This window comes from Rhinolophus sinicus, linkage group LG07, assembly GCF_036562045.2.
Source record: "Rhinolophus sinicus isolate RSC01 linkage group LG07, ASM3656204v1, whole genome shotgun sequence".
Classification (NCBI taxonomy): domain Eukaryota; kingdom Metazoa; phylum Chordata; class Mammalia; order Chiroptera; family Rhinolophidae; genus Rhinolophus; species Rhinolophus sinicus.
The window spans coordinates 16,349,913-16,372,473 of record NC_133757.1 but is presented as its reverse complement, the minus strand read 5'-3'; the positions used below and the strand labels follow the sequence as shown (position 1 = coordinate 16,372,473).

The 22,561-nt window shown below is 43.9% G+C and overlaps 1 protein-coding gene across 2 annotated transcripts in view; it reads left to right on the top strand.

The window, feature by feature from the left end:
• Nucleotides 1-22,561, top strand: part of RBM20 (RNA binding motif protein 20) — a 184,043-nt gene that overhangs the window by 42,389 nt on the left and 119,093 nt on the right. The window lies entirely within an intron of this gene.

Below are 22,561 nucleotides of genomic sequence, written 5' to 3'. Positions count from 1 at the left end.
TACCTGCCCGCCTCACGGTGCTGTTCTGAGTGTCCAAGATGCAGTGCCAGGCTACGTTGTGAGGGTTCTTCGGATATTTTGTAAAACCTGTAATGGAAACTAGGGGTGTCACCCCCAGACCTTACTTTTCTCTATTTATCTATAATAGCTAGTGATTCTTCCCTTCACCCCTCCATTATTTAAGGTCATGGCTCTGTCTGAGATTCTGATTAAAGTATGGGTCACCTTTACACACACACACACACACACACACACACACACAACTTAGGGGTTCACAGTCTGAAGCTCAGTCGAGAACCTCTGTTTCAATGGTAGTTTTTCTTTTATGGAAATTACAATTTGATCTGAGAGAACTAGATTATTACAGATACCTGGCATTTGGAATTTTCTTGTATGCATCTTTCTTGATCATTTATTTTTCCAATGGAAGAAATCATTAAATTGTGTTCTTAGTATAAGCTCAGTGCTTTTCTAGTACTGCCCCGGTTTGGCTATAAACAGCAAGATTGTGAACTGACAAAAGCAACATTGGAAATTCAACAAAAGGAAAAGCTGAGTCATATGATACCAACTGGGAAAGCGGTAAGATATTAAAAGTAGATAAATTAAAAGCACCCAAGTTATGCTTCCCTTCCTATTCTTAAAAATGTCATAGCTAACCAGAGGGTTAGCATTTTTTCTTTTTTTTCTTTTTTTTTTTTTTTAGCAAAGAACCCAATCAATGTGATTTAAATCATTCATGATGTATTTATAGCTGAATGATTAAGTTGGATGATGTGACAAAACTCTTAAATCGTATTTATGGTCATTGATGGTTTTACGCGTTATTAGAGAGTAGTATAGTTACACCAAATTAAACAGAGACATCTGATCCAGACATCAGTTCAGTAATTTCATGGGAAAAAATAAATCTAAATGAGCAAAGAATGTTGTGGCATTAACTCCAGTGTGATGGTATTACAAGTTTTCCCAATTAATTAGTAACACATTGTAGAACAAATGTTGGAAACAGAAATCTCATGTTTTAGCGTAACAGAAAGAACCCTGCACTAGGAGTCTTCGCTTGCACACAACACTGCTGTGTGACCTTGGGCAGATCACTTCGCCACTGTGCATCAGGAAGGCAGCAAATGGGACTATGTATCTTAAATGACACAAGATGTCTTGCAGTGTTGATATTTTGTGACTTTAAATTTAATTCTGTGATTGCTGCATTTGAAAGAAAACGTCCTGTCAACATTTAAATTATGGAAAAGTGGACAGATCATACGTGTATAGCTCATTGAACTTACATCCTTCTCACCAGCCCTGGAATAAGAAATAAAATGTTATCAATGTTGTAGAAGCCCCCCTTGTTGTCTCTGGGTCTTGAGTGCTACTCGTGTGTGTGTGTGTGTGTGTGTGTGTGTGTGTGAGAGAGAGAGAGAGAGAGAGAGAGAGAGAGAGAGAGATGAGGTGATAAATTTTAGAAATTTGGAAGTCTAACAATAAAAGTCAAAAGATTTATTCATTTGGAATCCTATTAATCCAGTCCACAATCCCCTATCTGCTATTTGGAAATCTGAGTAACTCTGAAAACGGAAAGTTTTTAGCAAAATTATTTAGCAATAAAATCTGACCTGAAAGGATGGGTGATTGTAGTCTTTATCCAACATGGTATGACTACCCATGTATTTTGTGAAGAAATGTTTATGTGTTTGATGATAAAATGCTGCCCCTAAACACCACTAGGGTTTAAAGTACAGCACATGTATCATGTTTCTTCTTTGAAATCAAATAGATTCTAAATTCCAAAACAAATCTGGCCCGAGGCATTTTGACTGAGGAATTGTGGATTCCAACCACAGCGTAATTGTTTATAAGCATGGACACCCCAACTTTTTATTGCTTAGATTTACATGATTTTTATCTGAAAAGAAAAGCAGGTGTAGTTCTAGTTAACTACCTGGTACATTATTGGACGTTTCCCATCCAACCCTGCATTAAAAATAAAAACAAACACATTAGTTTGGGGTAGTTTTAGTTACAAAGTTACTACAGGGAGTTCCCATATTCCCTTGGACCAGCTTCCCCTAATGTTACCAGCTTACATAACCAAGGTACATTTTTCAAAACTAAGAAATTAACATTAGGTACAATACTATTGACTAAATTATAGACTTTATTTAGATTTCCTCAGTTTTCCCACTAATGTCCTTTTTCTGTCCTGAGATTCCCATCCCACATGGCATTTAGTTACCATGTCTCCTTGGTCTCCTCCAGTCTATGACAGTTTCTCAGTCCTTCCTTATTTTTCATAGCCTTAACAGCTTTGAAGAACATTGGTCAGGTATGACAACATGCTTGGACCTTTGAAGGCATTAGACTAAGTGAAATAAGTCAGACAAAGAAAGACAATTACTGTATGATCTCACTTATATGTGGAATCTAATAAAAACAAACCAACCAAAAACCCCACCAACTCACAGAAAAAGAGGTCAGATTTATGGTTACCAGAGATGGAAGGTAGTGGCGGGGGAAGTGGAGGATGGTGGTCAAAAGGTATAAACTTCCAGCTATAAGACAAATAAATACTAGGGATGTACTGTACAGCATGGCAACTATAGTTAACACTGCTGTGTGATACATAGGAAAGTTGCTAAGAGTTCTCATCACAAGGAGAAACTATTCTTTTTATTCCATCTATAGGAGATGATGGATGTTAACCTAACCTATTGTGGTAATCACGTCACAATCTCTGTGAAGCAAACTATTTTGCTGTCTGCCTTAAACTTATACAGTGATGTATGTCAATTATTTCTCAATAAAATTGGGGGAAAAAAGAATACTGGTCATTTGTAGAACGGCTTTGAGGCATTTGTTTGCTCACATTTTTGTTTGTAAGCTTTTTAAAATTAAATTTTATTTTGAAGTCATTGTAGTTTCTTGTGCAGTTGTATAAAATAATACAGAGAGATCCTGTGTGCCCTTTACCCAGTTTTTGCCAGTGGTAACATCTTGAAATCTATGGTCCAATACCACAACCAGGATGTCGATATGGATGCAGACAAGAAAGAGGACATCCCCACCGGCTCAGGCATCTGTCATCCAGCCCAAGTCTGTACTCCTTTGGTTCAGTGCAGGCTGCTTGAGGTCCCCTGTGGGTCAGGCTGTGCTCAAGTCCTGGGGGAGACAGAGGTGAACAAGAGAGACCAACCTCCCTTTGTGGAGCTTAGCTTCTGGGCAACAGACATGAGCAAGGACACACGTACACAGATAATAGAATGTCAGCTGGGAAGTGCTATGAACTAAAATCAGGAAGCGAAGGACTCGGAGAGAGAAGAAAATCCAGCATTGTAGCTTCTCTTGAAAATTGAGAGCCTGGTTGTATTTGGCCAGCCTTCCCTCTCAGCATAGTCGCGGTGGTTTGTTGTTTGTTTGTTTGTTTGGTTCCCTTTATTCTGTTAATGTGGTGTATTACGTGATTGATTTTTGTATGGTGAAACATTCTTGCGTTCTGGGAATAAATCCCACATGGTCATGGTATATAATTATTTTAGTATGCTTCTGAATTCAGTTTGCTAGTATTTTGTTGAGGATTTTGCACCAATAGTAATAGGGCATATACCCTAAGAGGGGAACTAGTCCTGTTAGAACGTACCTTAGTATTGCATTTTAATCAGACATCACGAGAAGCTGACTGGTGTTTAACTTGGACGTGCCTACGATTCTGAAAAACGTTCTACCCAAGGAATCGGAGTGAATCTGGCCAGTGGTCTGTAGTTTTCTTGTATTGTCTTTGTCTGGCTTTGGTATCACGATTATGCTGGCCTCATAGAGTGAGTTAGGAAGTGTTCCCTCATCAATTTTTTGGAAGAGTTTGAGAAGGATCGGTGTTAATTCCTTAAATGTTTGGTAGAATTCACTTGTGAAGTCATCTGAATTTTCTTTGTTGGAAGGTTTTTCATTAATAATTTAATCTCCTTATTTGTTAAAGGTCTTCACAGCTTCCCTATTTCTTCATGGGTCAGTTTTGGCAGATTGTGTGTTTCTAGGCATTTGTCCATGTCACCTATGACCACTTTAAAACTGAACTGTTGGCAAAATATTAGGTTGGTGCAAAAGTAATTGGGGTTTTTGCAAGTATTTTTAACCTTTTAAACCGCAATTACTTTTGCACCAACCTAATAATTACTTCTGTTTGTTTGATTTTATTACTTTCTTACCTAAGAGCGAAACTCTCATTTTGAATGGCATGTTATTTCTTTACAAAGTAAAGTACCAAGGAATATGAGGGTTTTGCTTGTATATATAATTGTTGATTCTATTTTTGTGTATTCTATTTTTGTCAAATATTTAATAAAATATTATACTGCGTGTCTTGTGACCATTAACAGTGGCAACATGTGTATAAGATTATCAGGCTATATAAAAATGTTTTCAACATACTAGTTACTTATGGTTTAGATTACAGGACTTCTGTGGAGTTTTTGGTAAGGTATTATCAACCAACAATTATCCTCTCTTTGCTTTTATATGGTCTTTAGCCCATTTAATTGGTAAAACAGAATGAACCAGTGATACAGTTGTCTCAAATTTAAATTTCTCAAGTTTCTTTTCAGCAACTAGGTCAGACAGAGCCAACAGAAGCAACCCCCACCTGTGTGATACGAGAGCTTTGTGACTTTCCTGTGCTTCTACCTGATCCTCAGGGCGAGCGTTTTCTGGTAGAGAGTCATTCATTCACCAGTTATTTATTGAGCACCTGCCCTGTACCAAACACCGTCGTAATCACGGATATCCCAATGACGCCAAAATGCAGAAGCATATGAAACAGGCAACTTCCTGTGCATTGGGAGAACCAGGGGATGAAGCTAAAACCAAAAGGTAGCCTTGGTCCTCACAAAAGGGGATGATTCTGCTATCCAAGCTGTAGAACCTTTGTGTCCTGTTCCTATTCATGGAGTTGCTCCATTCCCAGGCACTGCCATCTTGGTTGGAGCTGGGTTGGCCCTTATGTCAGAAGCTTGAGTAGCCACTTTTAAGGGGAAGGGGACTGTGATGAAGCAGTAGCCAAATTAGTGCAGGGCCTTCCCGAATTATATATAAAAGGTGATATTCTCGCCACAGAGGAAAATATGGCAAAATGGAATCTAACCACTTTATTGCAACAGGATATTGGACTCAAACTACTAATTCAGGGAGAGACGGATGGGAGAAGAGCTAAGGTTTGAATTCTGAGTAGCTCTGCTTGACGTGAAGAGCTCGTGATGCTTTGGATTGCAATAGTAATTTCTAAGCCATAGTCCTCTCAACAACAGCACACTGCATCTTACCCTAAGAGGGGAACTAGTCCTGTTAGAACGTACCTTAGTATTGCATTTTAATCAGACATCACGAGAAGCTGACTGGTGTTTAACTTGGACGTGCCTACGATTCCGAAAAACGTTCTACCCAAGGAATCGGAGTGAATCTGGCCAGTGGCCTCCTGCAGCGCATCGGACATGTGTCAGCAAAGCTGTACCAGCAGGCATCACGCCCGTGGTTCAAAGGTTGTGCTTTTGCCTCTTGAGTTACATTTTCATTGAGAGGACAGAATTGAATTTTGCAGGTGTTGTCTCTTCAAAAGGTTTTTACAGCTCTCCACACATGATTGAATTTCTTAGGACATCCTTAGAGAGCGAGATGATAGCCTAGGGTGCTGAAATTGCTAACTTTTCCGGCTCCTGCTGAGTTGTGACCCAAAAGTGCCCTACAGTTTCACCGAGGTGCTTTGTTCATCTGCAGACGGGAAGCCCAGGATTGGAAATTTAACACAAAATAAATAATTAAATCTCAGCTTCCACAGGTGCAGAGGGCATAAATAATCCAACTGCATGCTGCCCGAACATTCCATATCGTGGGCCATTTAGATTTAATGCCCAGGCACTCACTCGTAACTGAATATGTCAGAACGCAGCTCCTGCCTGGGACAGGCACAGGGTGCTATTTCAGAGCCGTGTGCTTGCCTGTCTGCTGGAAAGCTGCCTCCACCCTTTGACTCTTCTGGAGACCCTTTGCTGACTTGGTCCCCAGGGAAATTCATCCGCCCCCTGCCCAGCTCTGAGTACCAAAAAACCACAACCAACTCCTCTTGTGGTTAAATGAAGGAGGTGATGTATTGAAGGGTGACCCAGGAAATCGCTCATTTCGTTGGAGACATTTGGGGAAACAGATGATCCGAGTTCGCTGATGGGAGTGGACCTTGAAATCTTTATTCTCAGTCAGGAGTTTGAACTTGAGCCCATTTGAGCAGTGGGGAGTGGCTGAAAGGTGGTGTCCTTTTCTGCTTCAACAGCAACTCCTATGAAGGGCACTGAAGAGTAGCAATCCATTTTCTGGTGACTAAAGGTGAGAGAACGTAGTTACTGGTTCTAATTACATCTGCATCACTTACATAGCTTTGTGCGTGGTCGAGACTGAATCAAGGTTTGTTAAATGAGCAAAGGAAAGAACACTGATGCACCATGATGCTTTGTGCAGCTTCCTAGCTGTGGTCTTGTCTGGTCTAGTGCCCCTCACAGGGAGGTCCCCAGCCCAGCAGCAGCATCTGCCTCTGGGAGCTTGTCAGGAATGAAAATTCCCAGGCAGGTCCCATTCCAGAACTATGGTCTGTGTCTCTGGGGGGGGGGGGGGGCGGGCAGGAATCTGTTTTTATCAAACCCTCGCGTGATTCTGGTGCCCACTCAATTTTGAGCACCACTGGCCTAGAGTTGCTTTAACCGGGGATGTGATTTCAGCATCTTATACACACTCACTTCCTCTCTGTCAGTAGAAAGTCACACGGCGGGTTGCAAGAGAATCACATTTTAAATCCTGTCATGCACATATTTCTTCACCCCCCCTCCCACCCCCCACCCCCACTCAGGATGCAGCTAGTCCTCTGGCTTTTTTCTTCAAATCTCACGTTTCCAGATTCTCTACTCTCTTCTAGGAAAATAGAGGTGGGGTGGGGTGGAAGGCATCCTTCTCTTTGCTGATTGCCAGCAGGAGGATGAGCTATACTGTCAGATACCTATTGGATGCCCACTGTTTGCTATGGCCTCTGTCCCCAGGAGCTCCCAGGGAGGCAGACAAGGAGGTGATATGTGCTGGGCCAGGTGAAGGTGGCAGTCACTGGACTGTGTGTCAGAGCTCCCAGATGGGCCAAGCTCGGACCTGCACTAGGGGGTAGAAGAGGCTCCCTGGGAGAAGTGCTGCCTGGGCCACCTCTTACAGGTAACTAGGGTAACAGCAGGGTGCAAAGACGGAGGGCCAAAGGGGAATTTTAGGTGGAAGGAGCAGCTCTGCTGAAAGCACACTCTGGAGAGTGCTTTATTCAGCTTCTGGGGACTCTGTTTACTTCCTATTTTACTTTAAAAATTGAGTTATAGCCTACATATAGTAAAGTGGATTACTTTTAGGTTTGCAGCTCAGTGAATTTTTAAATATGTCCTCACTCTTGTAACCACCACCCCAATCAAAATATGGGACATTTTCAGCCTCTTGAAAGTCTCTCGTACTCCTTGTAACTCACAGGCCTTTGCCTCCAAAGGAAACCACGTTCTCACCTCTGTCACCAGAGATTAGTTTTTCTTGGGGACTTTTAAAAATTATACACTTCTTGAACAAAAAATGTGGCCTGGCAGCCAAAGATCACTAACAGGCTGAATGTGGCTTCAAATTATGTGTTTTTGTTTTTAGCTCATTGCTATCATTTAAAAATTGGGGATTTTACATAGCAATCGGAAGATCTGGCAACATTGGGCTCATGGACCTTGGTGGCAGCATGGGGCTGCTGTCAGGTAGAGACTACCCCCCCCAAAAGATGGGGCATCCACTCCTCAGGGGTCCCCTCTGCTCCCCATCACTCACTCCTAGCCAGCTAGATGTCTGTAGCCTGCCTGGCACTGTGGCCGTTTAAATTTGCACTTCCTGTCTTTAAGTATTGTTTCGTGTTTTGGTTTGGGGCCTCCAGCATGGCTCAAGGTACTTAATTTTTATTCATCCACTCATCAGTATTTATTGAGTGCTGACCATGATGTTGGAAACACACGTATTCATGGGCAGAAAGAAAATGTGTCGTTAGCTTTCATGCAGCTAACCCTGCGTGTGGGACTTCTGTCTCTGTGAGTTCACTTCGCTCTACCCCCTTGGATGCCATCCATGCTGTTTCCTAGTCTCTGAGCCCATCTTGTCCCTTATAACTGTCACACTTCTGCTATCACCTCTCCCCTCTGTTTCCTGTCTGTCTGGCCCTCATCCTTCCCTGAAGCTTTTGCTCAAATCCCACTTCTTCTGAGAAGTCTTCCCTGACCATCCCTTTCTCTTGTGACCTCCCTCCTCTGAACGCCTATCAATGTATTTCGCATACCACTACACAGTGAATACTTTCCTTGATTCCCTCACATTACAATAAAAAGGCCCGGATAGTGCATGCCCTAAAGGCAGAGACTTTGCCTTCTGTATTTCCCGACATGGCTCCATAATGCCCTGTGTATTTCTGAGCCGACAGCAGGCACCCAGTAAATACAGAAGAGGCTTCCAATGGCAGCGCCAGGGATGGTGGGGCAGAGAAGTGCCAGCCTCCTCCCCGTCCTCAGCAGGAGTTGCCCTTGCTGGCAGAGGTCTGCTAGGAATCCTGCCTGTCTGTGAGCACCTAGCGTCCTTGTGAGAGCGTTGTCACCCTGCAAGGAGGGCACAGACACTGCAGCCGCCGGGCCACAGGCATTCCGGACAGTGTCATGTGAGGTGGCATTTGAGGTTCTACCTTTACAGCCTGACAGAGTGTCCCTTAGGGTGGCAGGAGAAGGTTCACTGAAGATAGCTTGTGGCTGGAACGGGAAGGTGTCATTTTGATGGCCATTCGCTCAGCCTCCGGCCATGTTCCATCAACAACCCCGGGCTGCCTGCTCTGTCCCACTTTTAGTTCCTGACTCAGTGATAGAGATGGCTAACGGCAACCCGATTGCAAATAGCCCCACACCTCGTAACTCTGCCTCCTTGAAAACTGCCTTAGACGTCGGCAAAGGATGGTGACCTTTCTTTAGTAGACTTCTGCTCACAGCCCAGCCGGCCAGACCAGTGCAGTGGAGGTGGGAGAGGTACGAGGAGGTTTTAAGGACACTTGGCAAAGCGCCGTCCCGTTTGCTAGGGTTCTGTTATATGTCACTTGGTGTGCAGGGTTCCAAGAACTACTTGGCCTCTTGACAGGGAACATGATAGAATGTCAGGACCTAAGCTAATGTAAAATATGCTTTGCCTCGCCAAGTCATGCACAGGCAATGCAAGAAGCCCATCCGTCATTCACACGTCTGCACCATGTGGCCAAGGCCTCCACTGATGGGATTTAGCCTTTCTAGAGCCATGTGATGATGGAAATCAGGCACACAGTGGCTTCTTACTCAGAGCTCGCTGATTTTGAAAAGCATGAGGGCATCCCTTCCAAAAATGCACATTCTTAAAGGGCACATATTTCCTATTTCTCTTTTTCCCCTTATACTTTCCCCTTCCTGTTCCCCCCCTTCCCACCCACCCCCCTCCATGTCTTCGTGTTTATCTCTTGTGCCTTTGGCGCCAACCCCGGATTTCCAGGTGACAAGTCAGACTTGGTTTATAGGTGCTATATTCTGTTACTCGGAGGCTTCAGATTTAGATACCAGGACAAAGAGACCTACAGGTTTCATTCAAGTTTCAGCCTTGGGACAGTTGGGGAAAGCGACACTGGCAACTGTCATACAGTTGTTGAGCAAAATCATTATGGGGGAGTTGTGCAGTGAAGAAATATTTGGCTGCCAACGGGAAACCCAGCAAACTGTGGCTTAAACCAGAAGGACATTTATCATCTACTAAACAAGAAGTCTAGAGGCAGGTGGCCCAAGGTTGGTTCAGTGGTTCAGCGGCATCTTCAGGGACCCAGGGTCTTTCCACCCCTCTACCTTACCATGCTCACTGATGTTCTTATGTCTGTGGCCTCCTCTTCACAGGGTGGCTGACACAGGTTCACATATTTTCATGCCAGCAGCCAAAGTGGGAAGTGGAGGATGGAGGGCGGGCAATGGAAGAGTCTCTCTGTTTACCTCTCTTATCTGGGAGCAGAACTTTTCGGAGCCTTGCTGCAAAGGAAATGCTCTTGCGATTGTGAATACTGACACATGGACCTGAGCCATTTGGGGCTATCTGTTACAGAGTGAACTAGACTCCATTTTCCTGCTGATGACCATTCCCAACTCCATTCCTCGCTGTTCTTTCTCAAAATGACGGAATATGAAGAACTTTATTTCTGCCTACCGTGTTTCCCTGAAAATAAGACAGGGTCTAAAAAAAAAGAAGACCGGGTCTTATACTGTATTTCCCTGAAAATAATACCAGGTCTTTATTAATTTTTGCTCCAAAAGACACATTAAGGCATATTTTCAGGGGATGTCTTATTTTTTCATGTACAACAATCTACATTTATTCAAACACAGTCATGTCATCTTCTGGAACATCTTCATAATGTACTAAATGCATCCGTCTGGCTGACGATCTTAACTGGGGCTTATTTTCGGGGTAGGTCTTCTTTTCTGGGAAACACGGTAGTTTCTTCCAGCCCAGAGTTTACAGTTGGGCTTAATTTTCACCAACTGATGCACCAAGGTTTAACTGAGATCTCTGCAAAGTCCTGCCTTAGAAACTACTGGCGTACCTCACTTTATTGCACTTCACAGATGTTGCGTTTTTCAATTTGTTTTGTTTTTACATATTAAAAGCAACACCCTCCATCAGCAAAAGGATTGCGACTTGCTTTATTGCAATATTCACTTTACTGCAGGGATAGGGGACCGAGCCTGCAATATCTTCGAGGTATGCCTGTAATAAGGTCTGGCCCCTATTCTCTGGTACCCACTCCCTTATTTTTTGAATGGGCCATCATATCAGCTTGGACCACGGGTAACATACTGTTTGCATCATTTAGCCAGTGGAAACTGTCAGCCAGAGCTCTCATGATTAGTGTTAAGTTGCAGTGCCCTCTGGTTGAGAGATTGTTTTGTGAAAAGTTTAGGGCTAGCACTCCGCTGGCCCTGTCGAGCACTGACTCTTAGGAAATGATTTCTTTGCTAAAATAGTTTTGGTCTGTACACATACATGCCCGCAGATACACACATACTCACATACCCTAGCTCTATGCCACTCTAGTGGGGAAGGGAGACTGCGGTTTCATGGTAGCTGTCTTTTTGATGAATGTCCCCATGTCCACCCACAGGGCTGTGACATTCTTGCCGTCCCACTTGATAATCTGAAAATCTTCCAAGCCAGATTGCCTTGCTATAGGCCTGCAATTTAGGAATGCCACATAGGTTCTGGGTTTCAATCCCCAGGGCACACAGTGGCCAACATTTGTAAGAGCCTGTGGGCTTGAAGCTGATAAGGCAAAGAGCTAATGGACGCCATTCCAAGAGTGCCGGAAAAGATACGGTGGTCTGGTGATAAGACGGCAGGACTGCATGAGAGCTGGGGCTGGGGCTTGTGAAGCGTGACACGATTACATGGTCTTGTCTCAGCTTTCCCCTTTCATCTGCTCCCAGATGCACTGTGCTTTTTAGGGTTCCTCACCCTTTCCCTCTGAAATGTACTCCCAAATATGCCCAGCTTTTCTGTTTTGCAGCCTTTTCTGGCAAAGGTGACAAAAGGAAGAGCACATGTTACTCTGTGGTGAGTTGCACCTAAGTGTTAAAAGTGTTCACCCTCCCACGGGGGAAGGTTTTTACATTAGAATCCAGTAAGTCTGTTTACTTCATTTCAAGTTGACAGCATGTGAAGTTTATGATTGGCTTTATGATCTGAAGGATTTGTCCTACTTTTGGCCTGCATCCTGGGAATCTTCTAGAAGAGCCACTGTCAGGATTCAGGGTGTCGTCCCCTTGGCAGCCCTCTGCCTTTAAGGGTGAAATGCAGAGATCTCTGAGGGGAGAGTTCTGGATCTAGATTGCCTGTCTTAGAATCGGATTCCATCGTTAACTTACTTGTCCTTTGGACAAGTTATTTAACCTCTCTGTACTTCGGTTTGTCCACCTGTAAAATGGGAATGATAGTCGCACACGCCATAAATGGCCGTTAGGTGGAGTCAATGAGTTAATGTTTAAGTGCTTAAAATGTTACCTGGGAGTTAGTAAGCACCATATACGTGTTTGTTAAATAAAAAAAACCCTTACCAGTTGGAGATATTTTTGTTGCCTGACTGCTCTTGCAACTGAAATTTTTTGTTGACTCAGATGCAGGTGTAAGAACGAATACTGAGAGTTCCCATGTCCTGTTCCATTTGTCAAGTTTCCCCCAACGGTGACATTTTGCAAAACTGTGGTACAATGTCACAACCAGGATGTTAACACTGAAATAATCCACCTCTTATTCAGAGTTCCCCAGTGTCGAGTGTCTGATTTGTTTGTGTGTGTGCATTTACGTCTATGCACCTTTAGTACATGGGTAGGTTCGTGTTTGCACGACCACAGTCAGGATACTGAACAGTTCCATCATCACAAACATCCGTCCTGTTGCCTTTTATTACTTCACCCACACTCTTCCTTTCCCCAGGACCCCCTGGCAATGACTAATCTGTTCTCTGTTTCTCAAATGTTGTCATTAAAAAAATGTTGTATAAATAGAGTCATACAGTTTGCTACCTTTTGGGATTAGCTTTATTCACTCAGCATAGTTTCCTGGAGACTTACCCAAGATGTTGTGTGTCATTAGTTAATTCCTTTTTCTTGCTGAAAAGCATTCCGTGGTATGTATGTACCACCATTTGTTTAACCCTTTATCTATTGAAGGACATCTAGGCTTTTCCCAATTTTTAGCTATTACAAATAAAACTGCTGTGAACATTTGTGTACAGGTGTTTGTGTGAACATGTTTTCATTTCTCTGGGATAAATGCCCAAGAGTGCACTTGTTGGGTCGTGTGGTAATTGCATGCTTTGGTTTTACTATTAGACTAGATATTATACTTTGTTATTTAAATTTGTTCCTCCCAGTAGTGAATTTATGTTCAATTCTTTGACTTACAGTAAGCATTGTTTTAGTATTTATTAAATAAATTTAAATGGGCCACTAGCTTTTACAGTATATCCAGGATGGTATTAAGAGGTAGGCACGAAGGGAGGAGATACCAGTGGTAGGGTGATGGTTCTTGTTTTCCTTCAGAAATGTTTCATTTTGGGTCTGGAATTGAGTAGCTGCAAACAAGAGCTGACATAGGTAGTATGCTGTTAGATTACAGAAGGCTTAAAAAAGTCCAGTGGACAGCTGAGTGGGAGGTGCTGGGTGGAGGTTTGGGAAAGGGTTGTCAACGTTGGTGCCACCAGCGCCTGAAATTGGGAATTTGATGTTTCTTTGTATTTGAGAAAAAAATTGGCACTGTTTGAATTTGAACATTTTGGAACTATTTGAATGTGGGTTTGGGTGTAGAGAGCGGTTCGGGTCTCTTCTGGGCTGAAAGAGGGGAATTTCAGGATGATGTGTTTGGCTTATCTCTCAGAAGGGTAAACCTCACGCACAAAAGTGACTGCTTCAGAGAGAAGAGATTCTGCAGCTGTTTCTCCTAATGGAAGAGGCTTGGTTATAGTTGAGGCCTCTTAGAAACCACTTTCCCCTCTTCCTCTGCCTCCTACTCATACTGATAATTGCCAAGGAATGTGGTCCAGGCCTGTTGTTGGTTTTGCGAGCCTTTTATAGCCGCTTAGAAGGAATTCTTGGTATTCTTCTCATCTGTTAAACGATCACGCTATTCTTATGCGTAACCCAGCTCATGTTAAACACGGAAACACGTTTCAATGACCCAGGGAGGCACTAGGAAGGGTACTTGATGCAGCAGGTTTTGTTGTTGTTGTAAAATGAACCTGTTGCACTTTAAAGAGGCTGAAGAGAATTCTTAATTTTATACAGTTGGATCTGCCAAGTGATAAGGTTTTCTTTTTCTTTGCTTTGAAGGGAAGTCTACTTAGTGATGGCTTATTGGAGTATAGGGAAGAAAGCATATATTTTGTTGTTTAAGAAAATTGAAAGCAAAAAAAAAAAATAAAGAAAGAAAATCGAAAGCGTATTACAAAATTTATCCTAGAAAACTCTCTCATGTTGTAAATAATCTCAGATGTAGATTTTTGGGATGTGAAATGGGGCTTAAGATTTTATTCTTGAATGTTTTGTATTTCTACAATACTAGCTGCATAGCCAATTCATTTCAGCTGGAAAATACATCAGCAAACATATAACTTAATCAAAGTCAAGCTAAACATATACTGTTTTCTTTTCTTTTTTTTAAAAAACATTTTTCCTGGCCTTCTCACCCCACCAAATTTATTCCTTAGAGAAAGCTGAACAGTTTTAGAAAACAGAATGAATGGTCTTAAAGGCAAACATGGTAGATCTGAAGCCTTAAAAATACAAAGTAAACATTTGGTAATCGTATGGTGAAATTAATGTACAGTTAAGTTCAGACAATTAAGTTCGTGAACTCATCCCAGAAAAAGTGCTACATACCTCATTGTGGAATATCACTACGGTCGCCTTCGAAGTGCTCGCCTTGGGAAGCTCTGCACCGACACCAGTGCCTATTTCATCCTTCAAAGCAATTTGGAAACTTTTTTCCTGGAATGGCCATCAGAACTGTCATCATATTACCCTTGATGTCCTGAATGTCATAAAAATGTCTTCCTTTAAATGTATTTCCTTTATCGTTGGGTAATAAAAGAAAGCATTGGGGGCTAGATCAGGTGAGTAGGGAGGCTGTTCCAATACAGTTATTTGTTTTTTGGCTAAAAACTCCCTCACAAACAGTGCCATGTGAGCTGGTGCATTGTCATGATGCAAGAGCCATGGATTGTTGGCGAAAAGTTCAGGTCATCTCACTTTTTCATGTAGCCTTTTCAGCCCTTCCAAATAGTAAACTTAGTTAACTGTTCAGTTGGTACAAATTCGTCATGAATAATCTCTCTGATATCAGAAAAGGTTAGCAACATTGTTGCAACAAGTTTGTGAACTTAATTGTCACGCCGCATGTATTTATATAGGCAGACGCAGCTTCACTGGTTTCACTGGCCTGTGACCTGGGCAGTCACACAGCATTGGTGCTTAGAAGGACCACGCTGGGTTTAATGCTCTGTCCTTGCCATTTTGAAATTCTTAACATGTTTTCAACGAAGGGTTTCCCATTTTCATTTTGTGCTGAGCTCCACAGTTAAGTAGCAGCCCTGTATATTGGCTACCTGGTCACTCAGCTTAAACTAGTTTTGGGCTTTTGAATTTCTAGACTAACTAGACATCAGCTTTTTTTTTTCCTGTACATGAATTTATAAGGACCATCCTAATGACCTTTTATTTAGATACACCTCTTTTTTTCAACCAATTTCAAAGTTGTAAGTACTGTATTGGGGAAGGCGGTGTTTTTGAACATTTTAATTTTGTTGCATACAATATACAACTATGTCCCGTTTCTTTACTGGTATCTATTTAAATATGTTGGTTCCATAATGTTTTTGTTTTTGTTTTTGTTTTTGCTAGATAATAAGTGAAATGAAACTCTTGTTTCTTAAATTATTAATAGTGGCTATTGCCGAAGGCTGAGTTTCAGAAGATTTTTTTTCCTTTTTCAGTCTTAATAGCTCTGAATTCGAGTTTCTGCAACAAGCAGGAATTATTTTTGTAATTGGGGAGAAAAACAAAACAACAAAAAAAATTGTTTTTAAAGAAAACTCTTCTCCTTTAGTCATAGCTTTCCAAAAAGGTGCAGCTCCTTTTGGTTCTGGTAGGCCGCTGGCGGAGTTGGGGCTCTGGGGTTTCTATTCCTGCAGGGAAGTCACAGAAATGGCTGGGCGTGAACATGGCAGAGAGTGGGTGGGACTATTTGTGGCAAAAACATTCAGTAGGTGTTTGTAAACTTGGGGGTAATCCGGGCCTGGCATTCAATTTTACAAGAGACACTGATGGAATCTTGGCTATCGATTGCTGTGTTCCTTTGTTTTTCCTGTTTTAAATGCCCCTCTCACTCTCCAGTAGCACATCAGAAATATGTTGCTTTGGCCAAAGCTGCAGTTTGCCTTTGAATGAGGACCGGGCTGTCTTTCTTCTGATGTGGGGTCAAGTTCAGTGTAAAGATAAATAGCTCTGGCCTCTAAACGCTTGTTGACATCTCACCCCCGCAGTGCACTGTGGCACCACTAAAGCTCTCCTGCTGCTTGTGAAATGGCCAGGATTTAAATGCCCCTAACCAGGGGGTGACCCTGGCGTTCTGTTGGATGCCTGCCTCTGAGAGGGCAAACCCTCTGGGAGCGCTGGGAAGACCTGGGAAAATCTCACTCCTGCCAGCTTCTGCCAGTCCCTCTGCTATGGAAATTTCTGCCCTGGTGTTAGGGGTGGGGGTGGGGTGGGGGGTGAGGATCACCCCTTATTTTTGCATCTGTGGGCAGAAATGCTTTGACCAAATGGCTTGGCAAGTCTTAAACATAATTTTAAAGATAAATTATAATTTCAAACATTATAAGGCTCAAAGTAGAACAAAGTCAAAACCCACTTGAGAGTAAGAGAATGTAATGTTTGATCCATTCAGCCAATTTGCTTTTTAACTCCTGTCCCTTGGATCCCCAGGGACAGGCTGCAAAGGGGCTGGGATAGGGTGAGGGGAGTTCCCTCTCGGACCCCACCCTACATCTCCCAGACCTGTTTCAATCACATTACATTTTATTTAGCCTTCCACTTGATGTTTCATGTGAAGAAATAGTTCATTGCTAAAAAGCAGGAAGTTGGAAAACCACGGGATTCGACCAATCTCTTGCTGTTTTGCCAACCAGTGAAAACAGATCCCAGGGGTTGGGCTATGACCATATTGAACATCTTTTGTATTTGAAGAAGTTTTCTTAGCACCAAAGGTTGGTGGTCATGCTGAGCAGGATGTTCCCCAGTAATCTGGAAATGTCGCCAAGACTCCAAACGGTGATGACAATAGTGCAAACACTTCTATGGCACATGCTGCGTGCTCAGCGCCTGTCTAAGCACTTCCCATGTGTTCCCCCATTTCATCTTCACTACAACCCTATGAGATAAATACTGTTATCCCTCGGTTTTCGGTGCCTCCAGTTCTAAGTTTAGAGAACAGCTGAATATTGGGGCTGCCTTGTTGGGCCTCCTGAGATTGATGCTTTTTCACCTTACGTACTCTGCCTCCCAGCCAACGCCCAGCCCCGTCTTAGGCCGTCCTCCCAGGAGGAAGAGGACTGAGGAAGGACAGAGATGCTCACATTTTGGGGAGTGCAGATTCTTGAAAAGAGGCTGGTTCATCCTTCTCTCTCACCCTTTGTGGGGGCAAATGAGTGGGGCTTCCTTTCCCCAAAGTCTGTTGTGGAGACTGGGCACCCACCCACTGGCTAGTTTCCCAGTCGGACATCTGCTTTGTCAGGATCTGCTACCTGTGCTGCGCTCCTGGCACAGGAGAAATGGGGGTAGGACCCTACGTGGAGGACAGGATCCATGTGCCTTGGAGGGCAGGTGATATTGGGATCACAGTCTGCTGGGACTGGCGTCGTTTGGGAAACAAAAAAGCGCCCATCTGGGAAGATTGTCTTGAGATGCCAACCCTGGAAGCGGCATCCAGATTTCCCAAGATCCTCTAGAGGAGTAACTTGGGAGGGAGACTCTTATCAGTGTCTCTGAGCCCAAAGGCCCAAAGACCACAGATGAGGACGTGTGTGTGTGTGTGTGTGTGTGTGTGTGTGTGTGTTGTAGTAATACTAGTAACTCTAAACAGAGATGGTCCTTTTAAACTAAAGGACACTGTAATTTAGCAGCTACTGTAAAAGTCCAAGCAGGGCATGACAAGACTTTCTAGAGTTTTTCAGTTTTTACTGATTGAGGATAATAAAAACTGTTCTAGAAACCCCCATAATTACCCTTCTGTTATGTCACAGGTATATACTTTATCACCTGGACTCAAATACATGTTTCTGTTTGACGGAAACAGTCTTTCGTCTTTTCTGCAATTCCCCAGCACATCTGTTAGTATATCTGTTATACTCTCAATAGAGTTACTTCAATGGTTGTCAGCCATTTTAGGTTTCTCTCACTTTGGCTTCCATATTTTGAGTGTCTCCTCTTTGAGTGCCTCTGTTACCCCATGCTGCCTCTTACAATGTTCTTTTGTTCTTCCCACTCTCTCAATTCTTGCTTTTCTTTTCTCTTTGCTCTTCAGGACTCTCAACGTGAGAATCATAAAAGATGAGTAGTTGACATAGAGGCTGGACTAACAGAGCAGATGGAGAGAAGTGGATTTCTATACCCACCCGTGGAAATAGTCCTGTCCAAGGAGTCTGGACACTTGGGCTCCAGGCCTGGCCGGGTCACAGTCCTGCTGTGAATAACACACCATAAGTGTGAGCTAGCACAGAATAACACACCATAAGTGTGAGCTAGCACTATAGCTGTTGTTGGTTATCAACCTTCCTGGGCCTCAGTTTCCCTCTCTGTTCAGTGAGGGACATGGCTTGGATGAGATCCTAAGTCCTCTCCACTCTCATTTTTGGTGCAGCAAGATTAAATTTGATTATAATCCTGGCAAAGGGTAAGTCACTAGGGACCGAGGACCAGGCCTTAAACCTCTCTTTGTCCCTGTGATACTTTGCATCCTAAAGGGGTAGTTATTTCATAATTTAGTGTGGCAATCTGAGCATTTATCATCTCAATAGGGATTTTTTAAATTAAATATATGCATTTCTTGCAAATTAAAGAGTAAATTAACTGATATTACTGAGCTCTGTATAGTGGTTTGAAAGAGTAATGTCAGTCTCACAACCATTCCCTAAAGTTAGGGCAGATCTAACACCAGTTTACAGATGGAGAAGGTTCTTTTTTTCAGGTCTCACAGGTACCTGAATGGCAAGTCTGGAACCAGAATCCAGGGTTCCGCTGAGGGCTGTCTTGTTAGGCTGGTTGGGAACAGTAAGAAATACTTCCTTGTGGTAACTGATGATATTCAGATGCATTAATCTCTAGAAGATGCCTGTCTCACAGGATTGTAACCCCAGGAATATATGGAAGCCAAAGGGAGGATGAAGCTTCCCCACTGACCGTGAGGACCTGGGTGAAGCAGGTCTGTGCCTGAGGTTAGTGCGGTGGAGGTGCTCCTGACCCTGTATATGGGGTGTGGGAAGGGGGGTCTGAGAGTTTGCCAAGTCCCCTGTGCAGACACTTAGGATTGAAGAATAGTAGGAGACCGTCTTAAGGGAGATAGGATGTTCTCTGATTCGTGAGGCTCATGATGCTGGGTCTTGCCCATGTCAGGCATCTAGAAATGTCACCACATCTGCAGTCCTTAGAGGACAATGAAAAGGTTTCTGTAAAGGAGGAGTTTGTTGGCAGATGTCTCCAGTACCATTGCTGCCACAAAGAGGGCTGGCCTAGTGTGCAGTGGTGCTTTGCAGGGCTTCTGGGTTAGCCATCTGGCTAGCCAGGCTCCTAGGAGCTACTGGAGGGGCAAGACTGAGGACTCCAAGAGCCCCCAACCTGAGGAACCCCTGGAAGATCTCATTAGTTGAGAGCAGGAACGTCTGCCACCAGGTTTGTCAAATGGCCTGCTGAGGAGAGCAGTTGCTGGCCACTGACAGAAAGAGCTGCTGCACCCAGAGAGCAGAAGTAGCCACTGGGAGCTGTGGGTGAGCCACCAGTGGGAACAGCAGACAGAGTGCCAGGCTGGAGAGTCCCTCAGGATTCTAGAGGAGGGGCCACATGGTTCATCTTCAACGTACTTCTCAGTGAGGAGGGAGAAGCATTGTTTTCCAGTAGGTGACCTGATGAGAGACCCAGTAGCTCAGGACGGGGGTTCCAGCTGGCTTGAATCATCTCCTGGTCTTCAGATTCCCGGTGGAGGGGTGATTCACAGAAAAAGGGGTTACCCTTGTTGTAGGTACCTTCCCAGGTGAAGTTGAAAAAAGTGACAGTAATGCAGCAGTTTTGTTTTCAATATTTATGTTGTTAATATTCATGTGTCTTCTGCTGCATCACCCTTTAATGATTAGCTCCCAATGGAAGCATTTCCTAGTCTTAGCCTCCCATCATCTTACTGGCTGCACCACTTCTATGTCAGTCATTCATTCACTCCTTCACCAGACGTCAGCCGAGTACCTTTGACGGGCCATGTCAACGTCAGCCTTCCTTTTGTTGTATTTCACTTATTTGTGTACATATCTTAGCCTTCTACTAGACTAAGAGCTTTTTTTTTACTGTCACAATAGACTTCTGCTTCAGCCACAAAGTCCCAGAGGCTTAATACAATGAAAATTTGTTTCTTAGTCATTCACGTGTCCTACACAGGTTGGTGGGGCTGTTCCCACCAGTCCCTCAGGGGCCCAGCTTGACAGAGGTTCCACCACCTCATGGCTGCACTAACTGGAACATGTGGCCTTAGTCACTGAGACAGGAAAAGAAAGCCCTGAAGTGCTCACACCAGCACTTAAGTGCTTCAGCCTGGAGGTGGCACCATGGCTACTCACAGCCCCTTGGCCAGAACTAGCCACCAGGGGCCCACCTAACTACAGGAGGGCCCAGAAGTGTTATCCTCCTGTGTGCCAGAAGAAAAGAACTGGATAAATGTGCACACTAGAAGTCCGTGCACAAGCTTTTCACTACATGCTTGGTTCTCTCATTGACTTGAAGCGAAGTTGTCTCTGGAAGTCTCACGTTCTTAATTTGTAAAAGGCATAGAAGAATGGAGTCCATATTGCCAATTGCCCGGCTTCAGAAAGACTCATAATATGCAGTTTAGGCATCCTCTCTGTGAAAGTGTCTTTCCTTTTTCCTAGTAATGGAGGGGTGGGTGGGTAGGGATGGCAACTGCCTTCTGAGCAGGTCCCAGATGCCTCGATCTGGTTCATTTCCTTCTGTGAACAGGAGCTAGGGTTGCTGGTAAGTGGGGAGGGGTGTGGTAGAAGACGGTAAATGGGGTCAAATACATGGTGATGGAAAGAGAACTGACTCTGGGTGGTGAACACACTATGTGATATATAGATGATGTAGTACAGAATTGTACATCTGAAACTTGTGTAACTTCACTAACCATTGTCACCCCAATAAATTTTAATTAAAAATTGAGTACTGCTGCTACCTCCCCATGCCTGAGCACCAGAGGCCCTGGCTTCCCTTGCTCTATGATCCTGGGTGAAGACAATCTTAATTATGCTGCAGCCAACATAATTTTTAAAAAATGCACTGTTTACCGTGATACATTCAACCACCATCGAAAGAGCATGGTTTGGGGTTGGGCTAATCCGGTTGGTTCAGTACCACCAGATGTAGATATGTCCTACATTAGAATGAGAGCCCAAGAGTGGTCTGGATTTCAGAAGGCAGTGGGCATTTGAGCCACGAAATATTTGTTGAATAAATGGCTAGAGTATGGAGTGAAAGGATTAAGCAATATGGAAAATTTGAATTTACGACTGTGCCTGTTATCCCTCCTGTAATTGTACTTTTGGGCATCTGTTGACTGTGTCTTCTTCCTGATGTGTTTGGATTCTGCATAAAGACAAGTTGGTTGGCTGCATTGATGTCATGTTTTTTCTTGTGTGTACATCCTGTGACGGTCTCCTGTGCCCACCTATCATTGCAGACTTCTGAGGATGGAGTGTGGGATGCCTGCTCCATTCTCGACACAGATCCTACTATAATGTAAAACACGGTGTTTAATAAACGATGGAGTTAGTGAAGGGGCTGCAGGAACAGTCTTCATATTTTGTTCACAACACCCTCATATTTTCCTCTTCTATTGAAGTACCGTTGGGCCCATCTGGTCTTTTTCCTTCATATCGCACAACCATTCCACTGCCTCATTTTGCCCTTCCGCTCCCTCCCTCTTGCAAAATTCTATCAGTGCAAATTTCATTTTGTTCCAGGGATGATAGTCTGGGGGGAACTTTAAGGCATGTGCTGGATTTCCCTGAGATTTTGGATGACAGGCCCCCGGTACCCACTTCACACACAGGGCCAACTGAGGTGGGTGTCCTCTGGCCATTGACTAGCTGTGTGATGTTGGGCAGTAGTGTCAGGTCTTGTTCATTTCTGGTCTGTCTGGTTTGTGTTGTCTGTTGCTTGGTTTGCCCGTCACACTTCTGCGTCCTTCTTCCTCTGGTTTGGGTTCCTTTGGGGATACTCCTTACCCATTCCACATGGTCCTAGTGGGGTTGCCGATCGTGGAATCAGGAAGGGCGTCTTCCTCACTTACTGGAGTGGGCAGGTGACCCAAAGTACTCCACTGCACTGAGTGAGGGAGAGGCTCCTTTGTCAAGTAACCCCAACCATCATTTCCTCTGGGACTAAAACAAATGAAGAGAAACAGTTATTTGCACTGGGGCTGCTCGCAGAGAGGATGTGTGTCCGGGCCTTCAGGCTGCCCCCCTTGTCTGCCGTGTTGTGATAGCCTTTGAGACTGGAAAGAAACAGACAAGCCGAGTGGGAGGTGGGCAGAAGACAGGCTCGGCCACGTGGTTTCAGCCCCTGTGGGCAGCCGGGCCTGGGGTCAGTGCCACCATGGCTTCCCAAAGCACAGG